Source organism: Talpa europaea (assembly GCF_964194135.1).
Source record: "Talpa europaea genome assembly, chromosome: 15".
Lineage (NCBI taxonomy): Eukaryota > Metazoa > Chordata > Mammalia > Eulipotyphla > Talpidae > Talpa > Talpa europaea.
The window spans coordinates 20,579,396-20,605,078 of NC_140083.1; positions in this window are offsets into that span (position 1 = coordinate 20,579,396).

Consider the following 25,683-nt stretch of genomic DNA (forward strand, 5'->3'; position numbering starts at 1 on the left):
GGTAATGGGCTGGAAAATCAGTTTCATATGGCTACCAAAATACCAAAAAACAGATTTCTATGTGATAGCCACACAGAGCCAACTAGATAACGAGCTTTATCTTTATGATAAACCCTTACATTACAAATGTGTCCCAGGAAAAGGGTACAAGAATATTCATGGCTTCCTAAAATCCTGATCATAACAGAAAAAAAAAAAAAAAGGTCACAATCCAATGCTCATCAACTGGAGAAATAGTAAATAAACTGTTCTTTTTCCACACTCAGGAAGTTATATACCATTGAAAATAATTGTAGAGAAAGAGTGGTAGGTGATAGGTAAGGATAATTTAGATAAGTGTAAGATTATGTACTGTTTATGTCCCTGATTTGGGTGGCAATTTCATGGTTAATTACTATGTGTAAATAAATAAATTCATTAATTAATTCATTAATTAAGTGATTAAGATGAAAAAGGATCATATGTGAAATTAAGGACAATATATATGAGCTAGGTCCAAACAGAGAAAAAAGTATTCTGTGATGGTAGACTAAATTTGAATTTTTCTTGGGGTTCCCCTCTATTATTATTCTTGTATGCTGGTTATCAATATTTATATGAGGACAATTGTGCCCAATTTCTAATGCTTTTTCATGTTTTATTATATATGAAACAAGTTTGGCTTCATTATTCTTATTCAGTACAGGGCAATCCTCATTTTTTATAATACTATGTTGACTATAAAATATGCATATCAGAATTGTATCATAAATTTGTACAGTTCCTCAGTTACCATAAAACCATGCAAAGTGAGAACATAGTTTTGATATATAAAGTTTTAGTTAACAACATTCCATGCAAATAGGAACTACCTGCATTCTTCAATCTTTCATCCATACATCCTCTTAGATGAATTTAGAAATATGTCAAATTAAGAAAAGAGAGTTCAGGGGTCCTCCCTGGTGGTACAAGGGGTTAAGATGCAACCTATGAAGCAATCTGAAGCCTCTTTAGCACAAGTTCAAACCCCGGCCAGCCAAGGAGCAACCCATATGGCATAGCAGACCTCTTGTGACTCGTCTGCTGCTCTCCTCAACAGGTACTTAGGTCAATCTGCCTGTTCTGTTTCCCACTCTGTCTCTGGTGAATCCTCTCACCCCCTGCACCTATGGCCTGTACCCTAGCTCTTGTATGCATAAATAAAAATAATAAAAAATATTAATAATTAAAAATAATAATAATAAAAAAAAAGTTTAAACAGAAAACCCAGAGGATACTAGTCAATACTCAATCAGAGGATTTAATCAAAGTATACTAGTCAATACTACAATATTACATCAAACCATTTACAATAAATGAAAATGTTAAGTAAAGTTGCCATCTCTAACATAAAAATACCAAACAGAGTATTTGAGTCCCTGTCAGGTATAAAGCTCTATGAAGTGGAGTGGAAGTTAAACCTCATTTAGTCCTCTGGGATCTTTCTCTGCAATTGGGCAGACCCATCTTCTGGCCATCATAATGTAATCAACAAGCTTCTTAACAGGTGTGGAATGTTGTAGAACACAGAAGCAGGTTTCTAGTAATAGATTGTGATTTATTTGGGACAATGGACACTATGGGAAAAAATCCAAATAAAATATAATTCCGATAGAGATATATAAGAAGGTGTAGTAGAATCTAAGTTTGGAAAGCACAATAATGCTTTCAGGGGAAGTGTGAAATCAGGTCTTACCAACCCCTAATATTCTCCCTTGGGAAATCCATTTTCTATAAAAAAGGAAATATAGAGAATAAAAGAATCTGTCAAGGGACCAACATACCTACTATGGGGAAAGTATTTGAAAAGAATCATCACATAAAGAAAAAAACTTTTGATGGTCAGAGTATAAAACACCAAAAACAAAGAATGTCTGTTGTGAGACTTAGAATCTCATGAGTTACACCCTGGGGCAACAGAAGTCAGGGATGATCAGAGGAATGGATAGAGGAACAAAAGAACTTCAGGATTCCAAGAAGTAGTTCTCTTCCTGTAGAATTTTTCCCCGCTAAGAAGTCATCGAAGAAATTACTAGCAAAGTTGCAAAAATGAAATAAAAAACGGGATTTACCATGAATCAAGGCAGTATTAACTCAGAGGTCTGAGTTTTGGGGAGCAGGTATAGACAAAGGAGTAGCCAGAAAACATAAAGGTGGCATACAGATGTCCTCAGTGACATATAATATGATACACTATTAACCAAAGAGCCTTTATTCCCCTGCCTTCTTTAAATCTATGACCTTTCAATTAGTGAGACATTCAACTCTTGTCACAAAGAACTTACCACAGGACAGAAGAAAGCAAAGCATGTTGTATTTTCTTTACTTAGAAATTTTAAATGTCCAACTTTCTCAGGAGAAACAGAAAAGTATAAATAGATATGGAAGACAACCAAAGGGAAAATGAAGATTATTTAATAGACTTTACTCCTCCATTCCCCAACACCTGAATCAATGAAGAATTATTAGGCAAAGGAGGGCCTCCCTGGTGGCACAGCAGCTGAGCGCTGGGTTGCGAAGCTGCCCACAGCCTCTGCAGCACCGGTTCGATCCCCAGCTGCTCCCCGGCCACCCGAGGAGCATCCCACATGGCACGCAGACCTCTCTGCCGCCCGCTGCTCCCTACAGCAGTATACTTCGGTCCTTCTGCCTGCTCTGCTCCCTGCTCTGGCTCTGGTGAATTCTCTCACCCTCCTGCGCTTCTGACTGTACCCAGTGCTTGTATGTATGTATGTATAAATCAATCAATCAATCAATAAATAAATAAATCTTAAAAAAAAAGAATTATTAGGCAAAGGGAAGGAAGGAAAGTTGAAAGGGAAGCAGGTAGTGAGTCCCTGTGAAAAGTCTTTGTCCAATAGAAACACATGTACCTTTCCTCAGTCAATCCTGAAGAAGCAGAAATAAGCTAGAAAAGAATTTATTATGACAAGGCAGATAGTCTATATGCTACAGGGCAGGGAGAGGAGCACCCCAGAACCACAAAACATGCCCCTTCTAAACAGGTTCTGCCATCCACCTCATTAAAACAAAACACACAAGGTCTCTAATGGAAAGGAATTTTAATACAATTAGTGGGCAATGAAGAAAAGAGGAAGAATTAAGTTTCCAAATCAAGCACCCAAAGTTACCCATCCCCTCATGGGTAAATGCTTAGCCAAACAGGGCCAAAAGCAGGACTACTGAGGTCCAAAAGCCAGCCACAAGACTAAGGTACCTTCTGGTGGGGACCCACAGGAAAGGAGCAGAAGGTCCCCAGCACATCTGGGACAGGCGATGCAAAACCAAGATAAACACTGCCACTGTTAACCTCCCCACGGGTCTCTCACCCACATCTGTTTCAATCAGTCCAGGACCCAGAAGCAAGCACAGTTTCTTCACATGTCTCTCTGCTCTGTGTGCCTCCTCCAGGTCCCCTTCTGCTCTCCATCCTTTCTTCCTTCTTCAGTCTTCTCTCTAGCTTTTCCTCTCTCCCTGTTCAGCTCCACCCTTCCTTGGGTGGGCCAGGCAACCTGGAAACTCCCCTTTTCTTGGGAACCACCTGAGAAGTTGAATAGATCCCAGCAGTGCAGAAGCTAATGATTGTGATGTGCATGAAAGTAGCATAGAAGTGAGATGGGAGGGAAATAACACAGAGATAAAGAGACAATCTGTGTTGACTGAGCACCATCCTGGACCTACCCCACACACATTCATTGCTGGAACAATAGTGACTACTAATATAATAAAATATCATGGAACATGTTTTTATCATATGACCCCAGTCGAAGGATAGAAATGATATACTAGGCAAAGGGAACTAAAATAAAATTTAAGATGACTATATTAAAATCAGAAGACATTATGACCAAATAAAAGAAAAACATTCTGTTAAAACTTTTCACAACATAATGCTAAAAGCAACACTTCATTACCTAATGTCTAGAACACATGAGTAACTAAACATATCTCCCCAATATTTGACAAATACATTTTGGCAAATACATATAGTTTTATAAAAAGAAACCCCAGACTCAAAATGGAACCATTCACGGCAGGTCCCATTAAGACTTAGTACCAAATCTAACGGTAGTTTTGTTCTCTCCTGAAAGTGAACACTTAAACTCACCCATCAGGATTTCCTGGTTAACACTAGTGAAGGAATCTAGTGAGAGGACAATCACTGTGGTGCCACAATGGAGGGTGGATTTCCCTGAAGTAATCCTTTTCTATGGCTAATGACCTTTGACCCTCTTTCTGGCATGAAAACCACCCATTTTCAATTACTTTTTTGCAGTAAGTTTCTACTTGCTAAGGGAGATGCTGACTGAATCATGAATTACTTAATAATCCAATTAAATCTTTAAAATTAACTCAGATCCTCCCTGGTGGTGAAAGGGTTTAAGTCTTAGTACTTTGAAGCCATCCCGAGCCACTGATGCACAAGTTCAATCTCCAGCCAGGGAGCTAACCCACATGGCACAGCAGAACTCTCCTGTCTTACCCACTGCTCCCCTCAGTAGTGTATTTCAGGTAATCCGCCTAGTCTGCTCCCCACTCTGTCTCTGGTGAATCCTCTCTCTCATACACACACACCTATCTCTGACCTACACCCCAGCTCCTGTATGTATAAATAAAAAAAAAAAATCTTTAAATAAATTAATTAAATAAAATTAACTGTTGGACACTTGTTATGTAACAATAGAAAATATAGTATATATTTATATATACCTGTATCTATATCTACATCTATCTGTCTCTGTGTGTGTGTATGTATATATATATATATATATATATATATATATATATATATATATAATGGGTAAAGCAAACATCATGGAAATTTCTAAAAGAAAGTTCTATTACTCTTAGGTTACTGATAGAGCACATGGAGTGAAAAAAAATAATGTGAAACAGATAATTAAAGGTACTAGGTAAGAAAAAAATAATTAAAAAGAACACTTAAGGGCCACCCCTGGAGGCACAGCGGTTGAGCACTGGGCTGCAAAGCTGCCCACAGCCTCTGCAGCACCAGTTCAATCCCTGGCTGCTGGCAAGGGTCTCACATGGCGCACAGACCTCTCCTGCTGTGCCCGCTGCTCCCCTCAGCAGTGTATTTCGTCAGTCTGCCTGTCCTGTTCCCCACTCTGGCTCTAGTGAATTCTCTCACCCTCCTGCATGCTCTGACTGTACCCAGTGCTTGTATAAATAAATAAATAAATCTTTAAAAAAAGAAAAAAGAAAAAAGAACATTTAATGAAATATGTATAATATCCGCTAATATTAACAAACATTGATCTTTCTCAAACACACAAAGAATGTATACAAAAATTGATAATGTGAAGCCACAGAAGAAAATCAGTAAACTAATATCACAAAGATTTGTCTATGAACATGAATTCATTTCTAAGAATAAATTAAAATTATAAATAAAATACATCTAAAGAATTTATGGATTAAAAAATAACTAATTTAATGTTATACTGAATGTTCTAACTAGAGTAATAAAACAAGAAAAAAAAAGGTATTCAGATTCCAAGGGAAAAAAATCAACCTCTCTTTATTTCCAGGCAACATAATCAACCATAAAAAAGTTCTAAAACAATTTGCTGTCAGATTATAGAGGAAATTATCCCCTATGTCTGTGTGTTCTTCAAGGCTAGCAAATCAAACAAGCATCAGTCAGATTTGTAAGAGAAAAAGTCAAAAAGAAATTGAATAACAGCATGTATACCTCTGTCTACATGGGAGAGACCCAGCATAACTGAATATTTTGCGTATGTGACTTTAGACACCATTTTTAACAGTTTAGCTAAGATAAGGGAGGCTGAAAGAAGAAAGTTGGAATTCAGTTTGGGAATCATTTTGTGTTTGTTTTGTTAAAATCAACAAGCTGATTTTAAAATTCATATGAAAATCAAATGCTCTGTAATAGCCAAAAGAATGTTGAAAAAGAACAAACTGGAGAACTGTAAAGTGTATAATAATTGGCTTATTTTGATTGTAATGTATCTAGTATTAAGTTTTTCATTGCCAAAGCATCCACTTCAAAGACCATCTCAAACAAACACATCACTGCTACAGGACAGGGTAAGAGCCAGCTGGCCCACCAATGAAGCTCCCCCTTTAGAAAGTCCCTAGTTAGTTACCTAGTAAGGGGCCCTTTTGAGTGACCTTTTTGCTTCCCAGACTGTAATTCCTTCTCTTATGGTTTAATTTCACCAATAAACAGTAAACCCATGAAACCCTGTGCACCCCACATTCCACCCCTAAAAGGCAGAACCCCAAGTCCATACTCTTTGCTGCCCCTCTCCCAACTCAGTGCACTCACTATGTGGCTGTATCGCTCAGTGTGTTCCACGTACCTTCCAGGACTAAGGGGCATCTTGAAATCATAATATGAACCCAGTGGCCAGTGAAACTACAACACTGGTTCCAGAAGGGAAAATGACTGTTGGGGCTCCCCTCAAAGAGTGCAGATCCAGGTGAGAGCCCATAGGCATTTCTGATTGATCACATCACTATGGATAGGCTGAGATTTACCATCCCCCCCAAAAAATAAAAATTGAAAATTAATACTAAATAAATAAGAAAAGTAAATGTAAAATTAAAAAACTACAAAAAATCTAGAAGGATACATAGGAGAAAATCTTTGTGACCTTGGATTGGGCAAAGCTTTCTTATAAGCAACAAAACAGTCATAATCATTAAAGAAAAATACTAATTAAATGGACTTCATCAACATTGAGAACTTCTCTTCTTTGAACAAGGTTGCTAAGAGAATGAAGAGAGAAAAGCCATAAAGTTGAAGAAATCTTTGAAAATCACATATTCAATAAAGCACTTCTATCTAGAATCTACACAGATTTCTCATACTTTAAAATTAAGAAAAAAAATAGTGAGTGCAATTTTGAAGAGCTATTTTGACAAAGAGCATGTACAAATGGTAACTATAGGGAAATGAAAATAAAGTCATAATACAAAACCACTATTAGAGCAATAGAAACTCTCATATAGTGCTTGTAGGAATGAAAAGGTTAGATCCTTGACAGTTTCCTATCAAGAAAAACCTACACTTACCATAAGATCCAACCTTTGCACTCCTAGCTATGCATCCAAGAATAATAAAAACAGACAAAGTTTTGTGCCTAAATAGGCATAGTAGTTTTACTCATTCTACCCTAAATGAAAAGATAACTCAAATGTCTATCAACCAAAGAATAGTCATACATCCATACAATCAAATACTACTGTGCAATAATAACAAATAATGATACTTGAAACAACATGCTAAATCTTAAAATAATTATTTAAATCTTAAAAATTAAACTAACAAGAGTATATGTGATATGATCCTAGTTATATAAATTTCCAAAAAAATGCAGGAGGTTGCCTGGAAATAGGGGAAGAGGGTATAGAAAGAATGAAATAGAAAGAGGACAGAGGAAACTCTTGGGGGGGTGACATATGTTCTTTGTTTTAATTGTGTTGTTAATTTTAATCATTTATATATAGATCAAAACTTTAAAAGACACATTTTAAAACTGTACTATTTACTGTCAATTTCATCTAAGTTGCTAAAATATTAAAACTAATTAATAATAATAGCTCTAGAAATCACAATGTGCTAAGTTACTACTCAGAAATTCATAATTTTAAAAGTACAAAATAAAATGGAAAGATTAAATATCAATGAGCTAAGAATCTATTGATATAGCTAGAAAAATAAAGTAAAAGAAAAAAGGGTGAGGCATAATTTCAAAGGAAATAGAAGAAAAATACAGAGTCTGAAAATATCAACTTTGGGCTATGCAGTGTGAAGCAGCTATCCCCATATACTGCCACTGGAAGTGTTAATTAGGTATGACTGGGGTACCTCCTTTCCAGTCTGTCAATTCTTGTGCTCCATCATGACTATTTAGGAGAAAGAGAATGGAAGTGAAGTTGGAGATTGTACCTATCTCAGATACCAGCATCTTCTCTTCTCTGTATTTATTCTAAGAGCTTGCATTATCCCCAAGGTTATATGGTTATATGTACACAGATATATATATATATATATATATATATATATATATATATACCAAAAAATGCAAAACTGTTTGCAATAGTGAAAAATGGGAAAGTATAATTGTCTTTAATATGAATGGAAAAATAGAAAGTCAGTCATAAGAGATTATATTTTATGGCAGTTATAAATAATATTGATGCACCAACACGGATAAATCTCAAAAATCATAAGAAAAAAAAAATCAAGTTGTAAAGGATATCTGCCCTGTAGGCCCTGAGTCATGTTTTTGTTTGCTGCTGTGGATGATTATATGTGTGCCAAGTGTCTTGGTCCATGGGCAAAATTTTTGACTCAAAAATTGACTCAAAAATGTGGCACAAGATGCAGTTGAGTTTACGCCATGGTATGCGGGGAAACCAGCCTCTAAATGTTGAACATAAAAAAAGCTAAGCTTATGTATTATCTCATAAGAATAGATCTAGTTTCTCACAGAAACAAGTGACTAAAATTAGGTAGGTCAGAGAATATTATAGCATGAAAGGACATGTCAAATTTCAACTCATTTCTTCATAAATTAACAACTAAAACTCAAAGTGTTCACAGCAATGGTTCTGAACCAGTAGTATTTTTTCCCTCAGGGAACATTTAGCACTGCCTGGAGACATTTTTGATTGTCATAATTGAGGGTGGGTGCTACTGGCATCTAGTGGGAAGAGGCCAGAATGTTGCTGAACATCATAAGACACAGAGAACAGCCCCTCAAGACAAAGAATTACCTGAAATGTTAACTATGCAAAGGTTGAAAGACCCTCCATTAATACCTCTCCCCTTGGAAAGATCTAATACTTATCTCTTTGCAAAGGCAAAGAAAGAACTTAAATCTGCATAGCTATGTTTACCCTGCCTTCCTTAGTAAACTCCATAATGGCCTTTCCTTTCTCCACTCCCAACCTCCCTTTTCTTAGCAAAGGGATTTAAAATGGCTTTTCAAGCCATGTAGGTGAGTTACTCACTCAGTCTCTGCATGTATACAGGAGGTATTCATGCTATTACTAGACTTCCTTTTGACTGTTTATCTTATAAAACTGGCTGGCCAGTCTAGGGGAAAAAATGGGTACAGAATGGTTTCTTTTGTGCCCCAATACATGAAATAACCTTTTGATTATTTCATTTCTTTATGTATATACATACACACACACACACACACACACACATTTCTTTATGCTTTTGAGTATATTAGTATCAGTTTCCTGGGTTAACCCATACCATCTATATCTATCTTTCTATCTATCTATCTTTTTAAAATATGGTCATTCATCAATTCTGAAAAACAAAAAATAACTAAAAACCTTATCTGAAAAACAAGTTAGTTGGAATTACAACTTCATCTGATCCATTGGCATATATTTGTAATGCTGATTTAGTACTTTTAATATGAGTTTCCCCAGATGACTATCTTTAGCAGCATTAAAATAATAGCCAAAGAAAATGAGTCTTTCTAGTTGCAGTAACTATACTTGGAGAACTTTTAAATCAAATTTATTGTTAGGATATTTTTAATGTCTAAACACTGGATTTGTATATTTCTTTGCTAGGTACCATGCTGAAAAATACTAACACAAGAGGCACACATACTATTATTAATGGGGCTATTGGGTTTTTTCTTTGTGTTTGCTTCTTTTTTTTTTCTGGTTTTCCTGAAGCTGCAATTAGTGAAAAGAAGCAATTAAACAGCTGTTAAGAGAAGCTGCCTGGGATAGTCAGTGTATTTATCCAATGCTATAGAACCATTGCCCCATTACACATCATTATTCAGTAGCTATTTGGGCTTAGACTTTGTGTGAAACAACATGTTTTCATATCTCAATATCTTTCTGGAAAGTGAAGACAAATTATCATTTCCTCTGCAGAGAAAAGGATAAACTGAAGGCAGAGTAAGTGTTATGACCTTGAAGTGTTTTTTTGTTCATGCACAAGACTCCATGCATAAGTATGCCAAGAGAGTAATCAAGGTAGTTGTTTCTATCTTCGCTGACTGCTGGGTGTTATTACCCAAATCAAGCACATTAAACACATTGTAGAGGAGATAGGAAAGGAAATGAGCCTTTAAGCAGGTTTTTAAAGATATTTTTAACTTAACAGTCTATCTAATAAGGACTCCTTTTTTGTTTTGAAGAGCAAGGATGTTTAGTATCAGTTCTTTATCAGAATGCAAGTAAAGAAGAATGGATCCTATGATAGGCACTTGATTTTGAAAACAATTTTGGTTTGGAAAAATAAAAATCATTTTGAAGTGAAAACTTTTTATATTGTAGATGATTGTCCTATTCAGACACTACATGATGTCAAACCATTCCAAAGACTGCTGGAATTTGGGCAGAAATGCAAGTTTGTGAATGAGGAACAACAACTACAACAAAACTCTTGCCTGATGTGAGAGTGAAAGAAATAAAAGAGGGTTTAGCAAAATAAATCTATCTTGTCTTGGGTATCTATCTTATCTAGACACCCAAATTATTTTGCACATTATCAAGTTAATCATTCCGTTAAATGATGATGTTTTACAACACAAGAGGGATTTTTTATTTCCTTCTTACTAAAAAACAAGATAAGGGAACAATCTTTCTTTTGTGCTGCAATGGAATGATTGGAACAATGAACTATGTTTATCCATTGAAAAGAATCTGACTTCTATTTTTGAGAAGAATAAACAAAAATGGCACTACTAATTCTACCAATGATGACATAAAATTTCAATATGTAACAGAAAAACTTGACTGTGGCCCAGAATTCTGGCTAACATTCAGATTGTTTCCTACTACTGTGAAAGCTCATGACAGAGTACAAACAAAAAAAGAAGTATGAATTTGTCTCCACTGTTCACTTAATTAGTAGGTAATTTTTATAACCATTCATTGTCTTCGGAAGGCAGGTACATTTTCTAATCATGGCCCACTCAAAAATAATCACAATGTGCATACCAATAAAAGTGACTTATTTATAAGTACATACCAATAAAAGTAACTTATATGTAACAGCAATAACAATTTCTACCCAAGAAAATTTTGTCTTTATTTTTAAGCAACCTGTGAAAACATTGCTATGTGCATGCAGAACAAACAGATTATTTCTTTTTTCCCAGAGAGGAGTAGACAAGTGTCTACAATTTATTTATTTATTTATTTATTTATTTAATTTTTTATTTTTATATTCCCCCATACAATTGCAAACGCCCCATTCTGACCCCAATCCTTCCCCTCCCTCCCCCCACCCCCCAAAAAGTGTCTCTGGTTCATAGTTTTTTGTTGATTTTGATTTTCACTTTCTTATATTCATTTTCCTGGTCCCTTATTTAAGTTTTCTAGATTCCTGCTATGAGTGAGACCATCCGGTATTTTTCTTTTTCTTTTTGGCTTATTTCGCTGAGCATGATCCCTTCCAGCGCCATCCATGTTGCTGCAAATTGCATGTGTTTATCTTTTTTGAATGCTGAGTAATATTCCATGGTATATATGCACCACATCTTCTTGATCCAGTCATCTATTTTTTGGGCATTTGGGTTGTTTCCAAAGCTTAGCTATTGTAAACAGTGCTGCTATAAACATAGGGGTGCAGGTGTTCTTTGGAATTGATGTTTCTGTGTCCTGTGGGTAAATACCTAGGAGTGGAATTGCTGGATCATGTGGAAGCTCTATATTTAGTAGGTCCAGAAATCTCCACACAGCTCTCCATAGTGGTTGGACCAGTTAGAACAAACAGATTATTGATAAGAATTGCCAACTTGCAGAATTTGCAGAATTTCCAGAAATTGGTTTTCATCTTCACAGCTTTTGTGTTAGCCCCCATGAAGAACAGTCCCATATATGCATGAGAAAATTAAAGTGCATTGGTTGTATGATTAACATTCAGCAACAAAGTCGGCAAGTAATAAGCCACTAATATCTTTTGTACTAAAGAAAGAAATTTGCCTGCTCAATGAAAATTCTAATATTTTTAAAAGGATATTAGCTAGAGCTTCTACAGATTTATATTCACAATTCTAATATAATAAATCTGATTTAATAAACCTCATAGAAATTACCCACCACAATAAAAAGAGGACAACTGTATTAGAAATATAGAGAACCTTAAACAAAGGAAAGAGACTAACAGGTGATTAAGGTAGTCTAAAATAACATATTCAAAAAAATAGAGAGCAGATTAAACATTTCATCAGAGAATTAGAGTCCATTCTAAAAAATGTCATTTTTAGAACTGTGTTGTCCAATATGTTAGCCACTTGTCTCTTGTGGTTATTTAAATTTAAGGTAATTGAAATGAAATACAAGTCAGTTCCTTAGTCACACTGGCCACATTTCAGAAGCTCAACAGCCACATAAGGTTGATGTCTATTAAACAGTACAGATTATAGTACATTTCTAGTAACTCAGACAGTTCTTTGGGGCCACACTGTTCTGGAAATAGAAACCATGATAATTGAAATTCAAAAGCGAATCAATGGGTTTAATGTCAGACAAAATGAAGCAGAACAGTAGATTAGTAACCTGGAAAAGAAGTAATTAGAAAACATCCAAATTTTTAATCACTAAGTGAGGAACTTGACAGAACCCCTGCCCAACAGAACAAGATACATTTGGAGAAAATACTATATTTTAAAAATAGCAATTTTAAATAATTTAAAATCTCTGGCTGGTATCCTAAGGATATACCAAAAGTAAAAAGAACACTCAGGGAAATCTAAATTTCAATAAGAACAGTGAGATTCTGTAGCATTTGAACCATTATTATTTCCTTCAATTCTAAGATTTCACTTGTATTTCTTGTATCTTCTAGCTCCACTAACAAAAGTTTATTTAGGGCAGGTACAGCTAAGAAAACCAAAACTTTTAATGTCCAGCCTCTAGTTGTAGAGAAGACTCTCTATTTCAGGAAAAAAAAAAAAATCCAGGAACACAGATTCTTGATAGTGCCTATCCAAGCCCCTCAGAGGATAAAGGTTCTAAGCTAATAGGCAAGCCAGAAATATAGTAACTACTACCTCTTCTAGTATTTGCTCATAGAATTAAAGAATGACTCTGGAACAAGTGGGTCTGTGTCCCCACCCCCAGCTACTGTGCAATGAAATTGGACCTCTTTATGTTTTCAACCAACTACAAAAATATGCTCAAAATTTCTCAGAGTACTAAAAGGAAGATTCTAGCTATAAAATTCTTAGAGGGAAAGAGAAGTAAATCTTTATAACCTTGGAAGAGGCATCAATATTTCCTTAATGACACCAAAAGCAAAGCCTATAAAAGAAAAAATTAGGTCAGCTGGATTTGATCAAAACAGAAACTCGTATATTTCACAAGACATCATCACAAAGTGCAAAGAAAACTCAAAGAATGATAGAAAATATTTATAAATCATATCTCTTAGCCACTACATCCCAAATACAAAGAAGACAGTACAAATCAACAACAACCAAAAACAATTCACCCAACAAAAAAATGGACATAGTATTTGAATACACTACACATTTATGGTTTGATTTATGAAATGCTGCCTATATGTACTGCTAATAATAAGTAAATCAATAGAAAAAGAAAGTTAACTAGTAGTTGTCTAGAGCTGGGTTGGGAGGCAATGGAGAATCGTTGCTAATGGGAATGACATTTCTTGCGGTTGGAGGGGGATGAAAATGTTCAAAACTTAGAATATAGTGATGCTTGCACAATTCTACAAATATACTAAAATCATTGAAATTATTGCACATGTTTTATTGTATAGCAACTCTATACAGCCAACTCTATACAGGGTTTTATTGTATAGCAACTCTATCTCCATAAAGATGTTGTCAAAAAAAAATGTAATATCCTAATTAATCACAGAGTACTACAAAGATGTTGGAAGGATCCAACATCTTACCTGGCTCTACCTGAGTTCCTGAGGCACTCCAGGGACAAACAACTCTTCTAAAGGAAACATCTTCACTTGACTTTATAATTACCAACCAGATATACTTCAGCAGATAAGGATTTCTTCTCCTGGAACATTTGGATGTAGTAGAAAGATAAATGACAAAAAGCAAACAAGGAGATTTTCCTGTGTGTGTCCCCTGGAATCAGACACAGGAATTCTGCCTTAGGGTAGCCCTCATATGCACCCTCTGATAGAGGGGTCACGAGCCCCAGCCTTTGAGGCTGCCATCCCCGGAACATTCGTGTTAGCAAAATTCCCCACAGACTTATCAGTTGCACTTCCTTTTCCTCTGCCTTTTTTCTCAGAGCCCCTGGTCTGATACTGTTTAGTGGAGATAAAATAATGATAACTGTAGATATTCACAAGGATCTGAGTGGGAGGCTTGACATCACAGTAAGTTGAAAAAGACAAAAAGGTGGAGCCAGCAAACAACAGCAACTGCAACTTCATTTGAAGTTGCTATAGTTGAACAACAAAAGAAACAGGTTGACTCATTTGGCTTCTATTGTACTAGAGTGATGGGGTTATTTTAGTATGTGTCCTAGCTATTCCGTCTGGAGCATCAAATAGAATGGATGGGTCCAAACCCTGGTGAATACATTTGGCTCGTAATAGAGTTTGCATTTAAATCAAATTTATAGTTACCTAAAATAGACTCCCCAACTGAGCCAAAGTCATATAAGTAGCAGTCAGAATGATAAGAGTGTTTTTTGCCTTTTATACAAAAGCACATAAGTTGCTAAAGATACACTTTTCAATTGTTATATGTCCTACTGAGACTATTGCCAGGGTTCAGTTTCTCCTCAATTACACTGAAACGATGTCTGATGCACTTTTGTCTGATGCTGTTTTTAATCCCTATTATCTCTAAATGTGTTTCCCTGTAGCACTGAAAAGTATCAGGTAAAGTACCAGGAGACTTAAGAGATTGTTTCTTCTTTTATTTCTTTCTTTCCTTTTCCCTTCTTTTTACAGTAGAGTCTAGCATTTCTCTTCCATAGCAATTCACAACTCGGGTGATTCTGGTCCCCAGATGACATTTGGCAATGTTTGGAGATACTTGTGATTGTCACAACTGTGTGAGGACTGCCGCTGGCTCGTAGGCAGAAGATAGAGATGCTGTATCCTACATTGCAGAGTCCAGTGCCCACAACAAAGATTTATTTTATTTATTAAGAGTTATTTTTATTTATTTTTGCATAGAAGAACAGGGGTGTAGGTCAGGCGTGTGGGGGGTGAAAAGATTCAACAGAGACAGAGTGGGGAGCAGAACAGGAGGATCTACTGAAATACACTGCTGAGGGGAGCAGCAGGTGAGTCAGGAGAGGTCTGCTGAGCCATGTGAGTCACTTCCCTGGCCAGGGATCTAGCTCATAGCATAGTGGCTGGTGATAGCTGGATAGCACTGAGACTTAACCCCTGCACCACCAGGGAGGCCTACAACAACAAGGATTTATATAGACCAAATATCAGTGAAGTGGAGACTATAAAACTCTCTCTAAGAGAAACAAACAAAATTGATCAGGCTTAACATTTACATGATTTTTAGAAAAAGTGATTTAACAACTTTCACTACATGATTTAGAATTTAGAAAAGGTGATTACTGTCATGTAGGGTTTTTATAGCTGGAACTTCCATGAAGTCACCATGAGCCACTTATGTTCTTATTTTTCTTAGCATTTTTTCAAATAAATCATTAGATTTGAGTCATTTATCTCAAGAGCTGATGTCACTTATACTAAATATTCCCATGTTATATATTATTGATGTACTTAATTAAAAGGATTTTCCTGAGAAAAAGATAGCACTAAAATTTTTGCCATTTCATTTACTTGGCAAGGTTGATATTTAGATACTTTCAAGTTGATTTTTGAATGTTTCTGAGGTTACATATCCATGCATACTTTGGTTCTGTTGAAGTAAAGTAAGAATTCTAGCTAATTAATTCATTTCATATATTTATATTTCTGTTACACTTGAGTTTTATTCTTACTTTTAACATTTTTTATTTTAATTCTTAACTTTTACAAAGGTTCTGAAAATAAATGTTAATCTTTGAACTTTCTCATATAATGAAATTATCCTACTACTGTAGACTGAATGTTTGTGTCTTCTTAACATTCATATATTGCAACCCTAGTCCCCAGCACAATATTATCTGGAGATGGAACTTTTGGGAGGTAATTAGGTCAGGAAGGTGAAGCTCTCATGATATGATTAATGCTTGTAAACGCAGAGAAAGAAAAGACAGGAGGTCACAAGTTCTCTCTCTCTCCCTGGCCCCCATATGAAGATCCTCTCTAGAAACTGTATCTCCCCACATCATGATCTCACACATCCCAATCTCCAGAACTTTAAGAAATAAATTTCTGCTGTTTAAACCACACAGTCTATGGTAATTTCCTTATAGAAGCCTGAACTGACTAAGACTTCTACAAAGCAGACAAAAGCAGTGCCTGTATTGACAGTTCAGAAAAACATTTGATTCCAGGTATAATGATATTAAGAACAAACAAAAAAATCTCCATGCACGGAATGACTGGGGCCCATCATTACACAAATAAGGAAAGTAGTGAAGAAATATGTCTGGAGATACCTGTATCTGGTATGAAGTATTATGTAAATAAGCATTTCACCTAGCCCTGAGGTCTCGCTTTACCTTTTCTCAGGCCTCCAGAATTAGATTTGTACAGTCACATGAAAATTGTCAAAAAATCATTTCTAAAATAACTCAAACACAGGAAGGAAGGTTTGTGCTTCTTTCAAAGACCCCGACTAGAAATCAAGTGTTCAATCTATTTTTTTTTTTAATCTCCAAATGAGTCAACAGAAAGAAAAACATCAATACTGAAAGCAGTGCTTCTTAGCTGGGAATGATTCTGCCTCTGGGAGACAAATGAAAATATCTTGAGATACAAGTAGTTGTCACAGTTTGCTAGTGGCATCTGTTAGGTAGAGGCCAGGGATCCTGATAATTTCCCAACCATCCATGGGACAAGTCCCTACAACAAAGAATTATCCAGGTCCAAAGATCCATGATATCAAGTGTGAAAATCTCATTGAAAGGATGAACCAAAGATGGGCATCAGGAAAGTTCCAATTCCTTTAACACTGTCACCTCCACAGAAAGAAACCAGAGTATAAAACAATTTTCTAAGCTAATAAAAAAAAATCTTTTTAAAAGAAGAGATTTTCAACTCAGTGTTTATGATAGCGAAAGCATACATTTAGTGATCTTAGAGAGCAAACTGAAGGCTGCATTGCAGTGTTTATTCTCAATTTTCTCTATATTATAGGCATAATCCCACAGTGTACAGGTTTAGAAGAAGGCAAACTAGTCTTTCAGGTACTTGGGAGTACAGAACATTCCAAAAGTAAGTCCTAGACAAAATGATTCATTGTTATGCCAGAGAGAATCTCCCAAGACTGACTCATTCTTGGATTGAACCCACAGGAAGTTCTTGGGACTGTCTACTGATGTGTCATTTTATAAATATGACACCACCATCCCTGACCACCAGTCTTTTTGGGTGCTCAAACTAGAAAATAAGTAAAAATAACTATTTTCTACTTTATCATATAAGAAACCTATGTCCCCTTAATAGACCCAAATAAAAATATGAAAAACTTCAAATAAAGTTTGTCACAAACAGTAGATAGATAATAAGAGAAAAAATATAGACTATGATTATGAATAATGTGTTAATAAGGGAAGGAGACATCCAGGCCATGATCTTGACCATGCTCTTGATCTTTGATGTCAACAGCACTTTCATAGTATGTGCTGAACGGTGTACAGCCACGTCAGGGACATCACTGGTTTGACAGGATCATGCATCTGAATGGTGTGCTAAGTTTTATTTAAACTTTAACATAGATGAATAGTAATGGTTTTTCTAATGTTTTAAATTGATAAATGAGCCATATTTGTTGTGTCTGGTTCACAATAGGTACATACAAAATATTGAATTCAAGACCAGAGACTGAGCTATTGCCACAGGCATGAGAACTTTCTTTCTGCAATTAGTAATGCAGGAATAATACTGGAAAACACCCCACCTAGAAAGAGGCAGCATGACTCAACCTGTGTCAGGGACCCGAATGAGTACAAAAATAGGTAAGTGGACAACAAAGAACCAGGATGAAAATGTGGAACCAACACAACAAAAGGCATGCTGAGTCAGAGGTGAATAGCACAGCTATTTCCTTAATCATTCCAGAACCATTCTGAGTTAAAAACTACGTGTGGAGGTGATGATAGTAAACCAGATGTGTGTGTTTGTGTGTGTGTGTGTGTACATATATATGTATGTGTAGTGTAGTGTAGTGTAGTATAATAGTAGTAATAAATAAATAACAAAGTAGTAACAATGCTTTTGTTTTCTTTCAAATGGGATTCTGGAATACTTAGGGTAGAGAGGAGAAAGGACAAGTTATTTATTACACATGCAGAAAAATCCTCTGATATCATTATTTTCTCTTTTGTTGGTAATATCAGTAGTCCCAGTCATGTTACTTCTGAAAATGACAAAATTCACATCACCAAAATTATACTGATTGATAGGAATATGTAAGAAACATGGAACTACATTTTACAGGAAGTGCATAAATAAATAAATCTTTTTTTTAAAAAGTTTTAAAAGAATAGAATTTTAAAAAAGGGCAGCTTCTCTTTCCAGTTGTGCTTCCCTGACCCATCTGGGAAACAAGAAAACTGTCCTTTCCAAGGCACTAGGTAGCTGAACCTTGTCTTTTCCAACTCACCACTGGGATGTCAACATACAAATTGACAGATTACAATGCCCTTAAGAAATAAAATATAACTAGAAAGTCCTAAAATAATTAAGATCATGGAAAAGTAGAAGCAATTGAGATTGATTTCTAAAATGGCGCACAAAAATAATTTCTATTACTACCATCATGAGCTTCCTATTTTTTTTCCATCTGACCTCTTTCCTAGGAAAGTAGGGAGCCTGGACTCGGCAAAGACTACAGTTCCAGAAGCTGAGATTCAGTGTGGGCCTGGGGGAGGGGAAATGATTTTTGACTGTATAACAAAGGGGGATTGATGCTGCTTCCAGGTGAAGGTGTGGGTAGTAAGTGGAGTGGAAACACTGGTCCAAATGGAAGATGGAGTTCAGAGGCTAGACATCAAGAAAAGCCTCTGGAATGAAGAACAAGCAAGGCAGTCAAGGCAGGAGTGGGAGGCAAATCACAGACTCTGGACATGATGGGACTCTGACTATGGAGTCCTTTATACTATGTTATAGTTTCATTCATGGGTAGGGTGGGAACCGGGAAGCTAAAGCTGTTTGCACAACTAAAACTATTCAATTGCATCCTAAGTTATAAAAGTTTTGAAAATACAAGGTACAGATAAAACAATGGCTTTACTGAAAACCATACTAAAAAAGAAACCTAATTTTCAAACAGAAAAAAAAAAGGAATTTGCACCTTTGTTTTGCAAAAAATAAGTCTTTGACTTAGTGCAAGTTTAATAAATCAAAATGTTATCTTGCCTGAAAAAACATTCCTTCTGCAGTTTACGGACATCAAGGTAATTTATTACTCTGTTACCTTCTGGGGAATCCTGAAGCACTTCTGCCAGTGGAAATAATGCCTGTTTTTGTTCTAAGCATGGTGGGGTCTATTTCTTAATCTTATTCCTCGATCACAAATTGACCCTGAAACAGCAATTACTTAACACAACAAAGGCTTATTTCTCCCTTATGCTACATGTTCAAGGTGAATGAACAGAGCAGCGGGTCTTTCCATATAATCACATAGGCTGAGAGAAACCTCTATCTGGGACATAACAAGTAGTCATGAGAGAAGAGAGGGAGAAACTTATTGGTTAGGTTCTACCTTTCCACCTGACTACAGGAGCTTAGAGAGTATCTTTTCCTCTAAGCAGGAACAGAAAGGAGAATCAGCTATTTGTGATACAAGTAATATCACATCTGATATTTTCAAGTCATCTTAAGATTCTGGGAAAACACCATCTGAGGAAAAGAGACACATGAGAAGAAAGAACTGGAGACATGGGTATCAATAAGAATGAATGACTGAAAGATCCTACTAGTGAAACTGAGGTATTTTAGCTAATCCATGATGTAACAGTTATTAGACACTAGAGATTCCCCTCAAATAAAATATAAATCAACACACTGAGTAGGTATCCCAAAGCTAGGATTTTTTTTTTTTTTTTTTTTTTGAAAACAAAAATGAATGTGACTGTGCCTTCTGGAAACTATGTAGATCAGAGATAACAGAGAGAGGAATATCCAGGTAGGACCCATTATTTTTTTTTTAAAGATTTATTTATTTATTTATACAAGCACTGGGTACAGTCAGAAGCATGGGAGGGTGAGAGAATTCACCAGAGCCAGAGCGGGGAACAGAACAGGCAGATTGACGAAATACACTGTTGAGGGGAGCAGCGGGCGCAGCAGGAGAGGTCTGTCGCGCCATGTGGGACCCTCGCCAGCAGCCGGAGATCGAACCGGTGCTGAAGAGGCTGTGGGCAGCTTTGCAGCCCAAAGCCCAGGACCCATTATTGAGGTCTCATGCCCACTAGGGATTTAGCTGATCCCCGTGTTCAGAGCATACTAGGAAGCTGAGAGAATGAGTCTCACTGTCTATCTAGTAAACCAAGTCATTGCGAGAGAAGGTAGAAACTCCAAAGGACAAAAATGGATAATTTTTCAGTCAGTACAGGACCTCTTGAAGTTTAGAGAACTTAATGGTTATTCTTTTTCAACTTGTGAAGAAAGAAAGGACCCAGGGGATGCAAGCATCAGTCAGATAGAAGGACAAGAAGCTTGGGATTTAGAGAGAGTTAGAAGTTTCACAGAGAGGACAGGAAGCTAAATCTGAAACAAACAAACAAACAAACCATCCCAGCGGGCCAGAGCCACATCTACAGAGCTTGGATTCTGAAGAGTTTGTTCTAAACTCTAGATTTGACAGTTCTCGCGTTCAGACTGAGACAAATGTGAAAATAAGTTAAAATGTGATATTCTCAGACTGACTTAGCTCTATTTGCATTTTAATGTAGACCAGAAACCCTATTATTAGTATTACTTTTAAGAGCTTTCCTGGCTTTTAATCATCCTTATTATTTGGAATTTTTAAAATACCTTCCATTTCCATGTATGTTTACAGTTAAATCCTTAACAACCCCAGTGGGGGTCTTTGTTTCAGAAAGTACATCTGTGGGGGCGGGGGTGTGTGTTGAAAATGCAGACTGTGATATATTTCTGGAGGGGCGGAGCAACATGGCGGCGAGGAGACGCTGCGAGTAAGATCTCCCATTAAAAAAAAGTTAATAGGGAGGAAAAGCGGCAGGTCCCAGTGAGAACTGGGACACGGAAGATAAACGGAGGACTCCAGCAAACTGCCCGAAGAAGAAAGTTGCCATAAAAGAGGACGAGAAGGGAGGGAAGCGCAGAACCCTGCTCCCCTCCCCCGCCCACAGAGGCGGCACTCTCCGACCGGCAGAGACGAGGGAAACAACAAACCAAAACGGCCAACAAGAAAAACGGACGCAGCAAGTGGGACTGTGAGTGGAAAGGAACTATTGCAGCCACCACACCCCGTGAACGGGAGAGGCGAACCCTGCAGGATCCGCCGCGAAGGTGAGCTCCAGGCGCCATTAAAGAGAGCCACGCCCCCCAGGAGGAGACAAGCACCAGCACACAGCCCCGGCCGCCCGGTAAGGTTGCGTGCGGAAAGCGGCGCGGATCCGGACCGGATCGCAGCTGCCCAGGTCCCCGCGCCTGCGACCTAGGCTTGCGGGGAGACCGCGGAGGCCCTCCCTGAGTGAGCAGGAACAAGGCGCCCAGGCAGGGGAGCGGGATTCAAAAGGCGCCATTCCCGCGCCACTGATCTGGGCTACAGCCCGCATCCTGGAACTGAGGGCTTTGGAACTGAGACCCGGGCACGAAATTAGGGGGAGACGGCGGAGGCCCATCCTGAGTGAGCAGGAACAAGGCGCCCAGGCAAGGGAGCTGGATTCAAAAGGCGCCATTCCCGCGCCACTGATCTGGGCTACAGCCTGCGTCCTGGAACTGAGGGCTTTGGAACTGAGACCCGGGGCACAAAATTAGGGGGAGACGGCGGAGGCCCTCCCTGAGTGAGCAGGAACAAGGCGCCCAGGCAGGGGAGCGGGATTCAAAAGGCGCCATTCCCGCGCCACTGATCTGGGCTACAGCCCGCGTCCTGGAACTGAGGGCTTTGGAACTGAGACCCGGGGCACGAAATTAGGGGGAGAATGCGGAGGCCCTCCCTGAGTGAGCAGGAACAAGGCGCCCAGGCAAGGGAGCTGGATTCAAAAGGCGCCATTCCCGCGCCACTGATCTGGGCTACAGCCTGCGTCCTGGAACTGAGGGCTTTGGAACTGAGACCCGGGGCACGAAATTAGGGGAAGACTGCGGAGGCCCATCCTGAGTGAGCAGGAACAAGGCGCCCAGGCAGGGGAGCAGGATTCAAAAGGCGCCATTCCCGCCCCACTGATCTGGGCTACAGCCCGCGTCCTGGAACTGAGGGCTTTGGAACAGAGACCCGGGGCACGAAATTAGGGGCGTGGGTTCCCCACGACGGTGGGGCACAAGGCAGACACAGCACCCCAAAGCCGTTGAGGTGTACCCTACCATCCCCGCTCTGCTCCCTGTCCCACGGGGTGGAAAATCAGCTCCCCAAGGGCTCTAGGAGAGATCTCTGGCACCACCTAGCGACTTGAAGCCAGCAGAGGCTCCTGAAGGAGCTAGTGGCCAGCTGGGGAGTTTGCCCACACCGGGCCCCCTCCGAACAAGTAGTCTGAGCCCACAGGGAGAGCGAGCACCCACAGCCGGGGCAGACCAGGTGCGCAGAAGAGTGTGCCTGAGACCAGACACGCAGGGAGTGTGTCCCACATCACCATTTTAGAACAGGGACATTTCTTCAGTAAAGACTACCTGCAGAAGGCTTCCTCAGGAGCCAGAGGTGAGCGGGGGAAGTTCGCCCACGCCAGACCCCCTCTGGCCTGCAGTCCAAGCCCAGAGGGGAGCAGGAACCCACCGCCGGGGCAGACCAGGCGCACAGGGGAGTGTGTCCCTACATCGGCATTTTAGAACAGGGACCTTTCTCCAGTAAAGACTGCTTGAAACTGACAGATGACTCCTGGAAGAACCAGAGGGGAACAGAGAAGCCCACCCAAGATGCCGGCCAGTCCCAACTACACAGTGTCCCAACGCATACGGCAAATTAGAAAACAGACAGTAGGGAAGAGAAGAACCACACGCAACCTAGCAACTCTCCAGAGAAAAAGCACACCACAAAAAGAAAGCCAGCCCCCAGATTGCAAAGACAATAACTTGGAAGAATTTCTGAGCCTTCCAGAAAGAGAATTTAAAATTGCCGTGATTAAAAAACTAACAGAAGTCATAAAGGAAAACAATGATAAGGGAAAAATAATCAACGATCAGAAGAATGCAATTGAGTCCCTAGAGAGGGAAAACAATGGTCAGAAGAAAGAAATTGAGTCCCTAAAGAGGGAAGTAAAAGAAATGCAGGAGATCAAAGAAATAATGGAAGAACTAAAGAATTCTGGGAAAAGCAATGAAAGCAGAATAGATGAAATGGAAGAACGAATAAGTAATCTTGAAGACATAGAAATAAAAAGAACCAAAACAGAAAAGGAAAGAGAAGTACGAAGGAAAAAGAACGAAGAAAGACTTCGGGAACTATCTGACTCCATGAGGAAAGGAAATATAAGAGTTATAGGAATACCAGAAGGAGAGGAGAGAGATGTAGGAACAGAGAAAATATTCAAAGAGATAATTGAAGAGAACTTCCCAAATGTGAAGAAGGAGCTGAAAATTGATATACAAGAAGCAAGAAGAACACCAAACTTCCACGACGAAAGGAAAAATACAGCAAGACACATAATAGTAAAGCTCCCAAGAATCCAGGACAAGGAAAAAATAATGAAGCTGGCAAGAGGGAAGAAACAGATAACATTCAAAGGAAAACCAATCAGGCTGACATCAGACTTCTCCGAAGAAACACTACGGGCAAGGAGAGAGTGGAGGGACATAGTCAACAGACTCCAAGAAAACAGATGCCAACCAAGAATACTCTATCCCGCAAAGCTCTCCTTCCTCTTTGAAGAAAGAATATGGACCTTCCCAGACAAACAGAAACTCCGGAATTTCATTGCAACTAAACCCCCACTCCAAAAAATACTACAAGGAGTCCTAAAGCCAGAACCTCAGAGGGACAAATAACAATGAAAGAAGGCCAAAAAAAAAAGTTATTAAAAGAATAAATAAATAAAATCAAAGGAAAGACAAACACAATGGCAAATACAGATGTTAACATATCAATAATAACTCTGAATGTAAATGGACTAAACTCTTCAATAAAAAGACACAGAGTTGCAGCCTGGATTAAGAAACAAAACCCAACCTTTTGCTGTCTCCAGGAAACACATTTAGCTACAAAAGATAAAAATAGGCTCAAAGTTAAAGGATGGAAAACAATCCTACAAGCAAATGGACCAAAAAAGAAAGCAGGAACAGCTATACTTATATCAGATAAAACAGATTTCAAACTCAAAAAGATAAAAAGAGACCCCAAGGGCCACTACATTATGATCAAGGGGACAATACTTCAAGAAGAAATAACACTCATTAACATATACTCACCAAACGAAGGAGCACCAAAATATATCAGACAACTGTTGTCCTCTCTGAAAACAGACATCAGAGAAAACACATACGTAGTGGGAGACTTCAACACACCACTATCAACAATGGATAGATCAACAAGACAAAAAATAAGTAAAGAAACTAAAGCTCTAAATAAGGACCTAGAGCAATTGGGCTTAACAGACATCTATAGAACACTAAACCCAAAAAAATGGAGTACACATTTTTCTCAAGCGCACACGGATCATTCTCCAGGATCGATCACATACTGGGGCACAAGACAAACATCAACAGATACACCAAGATTGAAATCATATCAACCATCTTTTCTGACCATGAAGGCATCAAACTAGAAATAAACCATAAAAAGAAGGCAAGGAACTTTCCTACCTCATGGAGATTAAAAAACACACTACTGGAAGACCATTGGACTAATGAGGAGATCAAAGAAGAAATTAAAAAATTTTTTGAATTGAACGACAAGGAGGACACCAATATCCTAAATGTATGGGATGCAGCAAAAGCAGTAATAAGAGGAAAATATATAGCAATAGAAGCTCACATCAAGAAACAAGAAAGAACGCAAAGAAACAACCTAATCTCGAAGCTCAAAGATCTAGAAAAAGAACAACAAAAAAACCCCAAAACCAGTAGAAGAAAAGAAATAATAAAAACCAAAGCAGAAATAAATGAAATTGAAACTAAAAAAACAATCCAAAAGATCAATGAAACCAAGAGCTGGTTCTTTGAAAAAATCAATAAAATAGACAAACCCCTAGCCAGGCTCACAAAGGAAAAAAGGGAGAAAGCACAAATAAACAGGATCATCAATGAAAGAGGAGAAATCACAACGGACACAGCAGAAATCAAAAGAATAATCAGTAACTACTATGAACAGTTATATGGAAACAAGTTCAACAATCTAGAGGAGATGGACAAATTCCTACAACTCTACAATCACCCAAAGCTAGATAAAGAAGAAATAGAACACCTAAACAGACCAATTACAATTAGCGAAATTGAAA